This window comes from Babylonia areolata, chromosome 19 (assembly GCF_041734735.1).
Source record: "Babylonia areolata isolate BAREFJ2019XMU chromosome 19, ASM4173473v1, whole genome shotgun sequence".
NCBI classification, from domain to species: domain Eukaryota; kingdom Metazoa; phylum Mollusca; class Gastropoda; order Neogastropoda; family Buccinidae; genus Babylonia; species Babylonia areolata.
In genome coordinates, this window is record NC_134894.1 from 13,937,061 (window position 1) to 13,942,182 (window position 5,122).

Sequence of the window (5,122 nt, forward strand, 5' to 3'; positions counted from 1 at the left end):
GTATCTGTGTGAAGGGGTGTGTGTGTGTGTGTGTGTACTGTACAGATATAGAGAAACACACTTTGCATTGAAAACATATCTCTATCTGTCATCATGAAAGCAGTATCATTTGCCAGAAATAATTTTCCATGGCAGTGTCAGGCTTGCAGCAGAAATGGCTGGCATTCCCATGTGCAGAGCTTATCAATACAAGAAATTTGATCATTTAACATATGTAATGTTCCACGTCATTTCAAAAAAAAAAAAAGGAATTAAGTTCTGATTCCTCTACAACAGAATATTTGGAAAACATTTTTTTGCTGTTTTTGTCAGAAATAAAAACAGGTTTCATAATATTGTGAATTGTTTTTTAAATGCTTGTCGTCTCTGCCACTTAGCATCTTTGCTCTCTCTCATACTATCATTCTGAATGTTACCTCCTTGCCCTTTGCTTTTTCATCAAACACACGGAAAAGGGAAACACAAATACATACTCGCACATGCGTAATATTAATATTGATTGAATTTGACAGGTGTGTCAGATTCTTAGAGTCAATTAAAAAAAGAAAAATTGTCATCTCACAGTGTACGTCAATCTTGACGAAGCTGGAAGTGTCGCACCATTGTGCAGCGGCTGGTGTCATGACTGATAGTGAAGCAGTGGCCCAGTAAGGCGACTGACTTGGAAACAAGTGTCCACAGGTTTGAGTCCCATATATACATATATATATATACAGACCGGGATGTTTACTCCACCCGCCACCAGACCATGAGTGGTGGGCTGGGTGCTAGTCTTTCGGATGAGATGATAAACCGAGGTTCTATTTGCATCAGGCACTCAGTGCACGTAAAAGAACTTGATGGCAACAAAAGGGTTGTCCCTAGCAAAATGATGTAGAAAAATCCATTTTGTTAATAAAACAAATACACTGGCTGACAGAATGGGTGGTGCTGCACTGTGGCAAACACGCTTTCCCAGAGATAGCAGAGAATTCTGTCGTGACAAAAAGTAATAAAAGTTGTGGCTTTGAAGGTTGATGGCTTGAGTGGCTTTCCTTAGTTTTGTTTTTTAACCAAAACCAGTCTTGCTGACACAGAGCACACAAGTATTACACATACATAAAGTGGAACTGAGCATTTCCACATATGTCAGGGGTTGTGTTGTTGGTACGTGTTTATATCAACAGAATTTTGCAACATATTGTGGACTTTTTTTTTGTTTTGTTTGTTTGGGGTTTTTATTTTTGTTCTGAAAATATGTGAAGTGGGCCATAGACCAATCAATTTGTGTGTGTGTGATCTGGATTGATGTCCAGATCCACGGGAACTCTTAAAGGATACTTCACAACTAGGAAATAAAGGATTCTTTTAAAGGATACTTTACAACTTGGAGATAATTAAAGTGGTTTATTATTATTATTTTTTTTTTAATCAACTGGGAGTTGACAGTCGATTCTTCAGCGTCGGGGGGTAGGGGAGACAATTAGATAAATGTTCGGCGTTGGAATGCCATCAACACACACACACACACGCACACTGTCTCTCCCTGTCTGTGTTGAGATGATAGTGTCTGTGATCACGAAAACAGGCTTGTTCCATTCCGCCCCGAACTGTCAAAGTGTCTAGTCCCTCGTCCCCCCACACCCCGCCCCTTTTTTTTAAGGGAGGGTTTCTGGTTCCCCCTTCGTAGGTGTCCAATACTGCTTATTATACACCTTGGTTTATTGCAACATTGTGAACACTAATTATGTTGTCTGCTATCCAACAGTTCCAGGAAGCAGACTGATAAATGTGAAGACCGTTGGGACTGACAGTTACTCCACCAGTTCCTTGGAAGCATACCACCCATTACTGATCAGGATCGGCAGCTTTGTTTAGACAAGTACCAGATAGTAGGACTAAGTGTTTGCTGCTCAAACAATGAACATCAATAAATAACCCCCGTGTACAGTAACTAAACGGAACGGCTTGCGTAGTTATTTTGACGAACGGGTCTTGCCTGGAGTATTAACGTCTGTTGGCCTGCCATGGCTTCCAATGTTATCTGGCTGATTAATGTTAAATCGCGCATGCTTGGACACATTCCTGCAGTACATGACGTCATTTGTGACCTTGGTCGTGATCGACGTCAGTCATTGCTTAGATTTCAGGGCCACGGTCAGAAAATGTGTTGTTTACATGACGAGGTAAGGTTGCCAAGCCGTAAAAGATAATCCACCTGTACATGGGATTGAAGTGAACATGTTACAGTAAGCTATATCTTCCATAGCGAGCCTTAACTAAATTTCGGTCAAGGTTATTCCCAGATGTCACTGTGTGTGACAACAACAATAACTACAACTACCACTACTATTTTGGTGCCAGGTTTCGCAGATATACTCGATATGCTGATATATCTCGTGGAGGCTGAAAATCTGTTTGCCTATTTCGCAGTTCACCACATTGCCCGTTTTACCCTGATTATTGATGGAGGTGAATTGACATTGATTTTATTGAAAATAACAAGCGACTGTTAGCCTTGTCCGTGATAGTATGAAACGTAAAATGGATCTGAAAAGAATGACTACGAATACACGCACTCCTTCCCATGTGCGCATGGTTTGGAAGCAGATAAAGGGAGTAAAATGATTGGTCGGTACATGGAGAGCCGCGTCATTGACCGCTTGGGGACCGTACAGCCGAGTGGATTGAACGTCAGAGTCACTGACGTCTAGCGCCTGGGCCCTTCTGCCTTGATCTCTCTGTCCTTATTCTTTCTTTACCTCCTATCCCTCTTTTTAGAAGCAATATATATGTGTATGCAATTTGTGTGTGTGTGTGTATGTGTGTGTGTGTGCGTGTGTGTGTGTGTGTGTGAGTGAGTATGTATTGCACTGAATGGTGATCAGCAAGTGTTTCGTGTGCATGGCCCATCAAAACAGAAAGTAGTGAGATGTCATCACCCTTTCCTCACATTCCTATTCACACTGTCCTCTTCTCTTCACTTGACAACGGGCCTATGATCCAAAACGTCGTGAAAAAACAAAGAGGATTCAACTACCACCCAAAAGGCTTTTATAAACATTAGTTTTTTGTCTTTGAAGAATCCTGCAGTCATTTTTGTCTTCTTCCCTGAGACAGTATGCATTCATTATTAATGTACATGATATACCTATTGTTATGTTCTGTACTTCTGCGTGGAATACACAAATAACTCACGGGGAGTGGGGCGGATGGGTGGGGGATGGTGGTAAGGATGGGTCGGGGGCGGGGCGAAACACCTTTTCTATGCTGGCGAAAATGAATTACTAGCAAAATACACACATAAGTATGTGTTTGTGGCGTGGCGTAGCAATGTATATTTACTGTTAACAGTTACCTGCTGAAGATCTCGATCTCTCTCTCTCTCTCTCTCTCTCTCTCTCTCTCTCTCACACACACACACACACCGTACCAGTGACGCGCGCACGCGCGCCCACGCACACACAGACAGGCACACACACACACACACGCGCCGCGCCCACGCACACACACACACACACACACACACATTCTCTCTCGGTAGAGTTGAGTTTAACGACCTATCGGCTTCACGCCCTTAAGGTCAAGACATTCTCTCTCTCCCTCTCTGGGGGATTATACGGAAAACATGTTGCCTCGCACTGGAAAAACAAACACGGCAGTCAAGGCATAGACAAACATGTTACACTGTACAACACGACGTTCCACTGAAGTCTAAAGGAGGCGGGGTTGGTGAGGGGGTGGGGGGTCAGTAGGGCAGGTGGAGGGTTCGGGGGAGGGGGGTTGATGTCCACGCAGCGCCTGGCAAAAAAAAAAAAAAAAGAAAAAAAGAAAGAAAAGAAAAATGTTGAACAACACAACGGGCGTAATAAAGATGCCAGATAAGGGGGGGATTACTGTTGCACAGTGCCGACGAAGAGCACAAAATGATTGTGGTGTATGGGGACGTGTGCTTGTTTGTCTGACCAGAGTGGCCTGTCCCTGCCATCAAAGAGTTCTCTCCCCGGACCAGGCTGTAGGCTGGCGCTTCCAGTAAAAGGCGTGCGTTTCACGAGGTGCTTCATTTTGTTTTTATCAGAGATTTAAGGGCATTTGAAGTGACTTTGGGGTCGTGCGAAGGCGTGCAGTTAGTTACCTTCACCTTGTGCAGTTGCCCCGAAACCTTTATTCCCCCCAAAGCCTAAAAACGGTCGTCTGTGCAACTTGAGTGAAAGTACTGAAAAGATGTGGTTAACTCTGGGATCATAGCTTTACTTTGGACGTAAAAAAAAGAAGAAAAAAAAAAAGAAGGTTGTATCAGATAAACGGAATGAATAGATATGTGTTATCAAGAATATACAAAGAAAGAATGCATGAAATGGAACGATTTACTATGCCGCAGTACACACACACACACACACACACACACACACACACACACACACACACACAGGCGTGCGCGCACACCAGCAGAAGAATTAGACCAGATGTAGGGTGCTGCCAGCTGCTCTGCGAGATATTGTTCACTGGTCAGTTGAATAGATAAATGAATGAATACATACACACATGCATACAGTACATACATACATACATACATACATAAAAGGAATCACTTGACTGACCGAACATTCTTACAACGAAATACTCCGTTTCAAATTTGGCATTTTGTTTCCAGATTGTTTGGGGGCGGAATATCCTTTCTCAGTTCTGTCTGATGTCTGTCTGACAGAAAAGGGTGTTTGATCTGTTTTTCAGTCAGCTCAGTTACCGGCCAGACTGCAGAACGGGGCGGGTCATTAATCCCCCGTCAGTGTCTTTGATGACCACCCTGGTGTGGGTGAATCGGGAAAGATTTCCGTTTTGACCCTTCTTGACTTGGTCGCCGAATTCGACGCGATCGATCACGCTGTTTTGTTGAACTGGTTACAGACTTCGGGAAGTTTCGAAGTTGAGGGTAATGTGTGGTTCGTCCGTCGGGATCGACGAGGACCATCTAGTCATCCTGGGGGTGGGTGGGTTGGGCTCTGTGGGTGCGCAGATGACTGGTCAGGCCAATCCGCGCCCGGAAGGTTCTGACGCAGTGTGGACAGGGGATGGTGGCGGCTGTCGGGGACTTGCTGGCACTGCTTTTCCTGGCCTGTCTGCGTTGCTCTGCTGCAGAGAA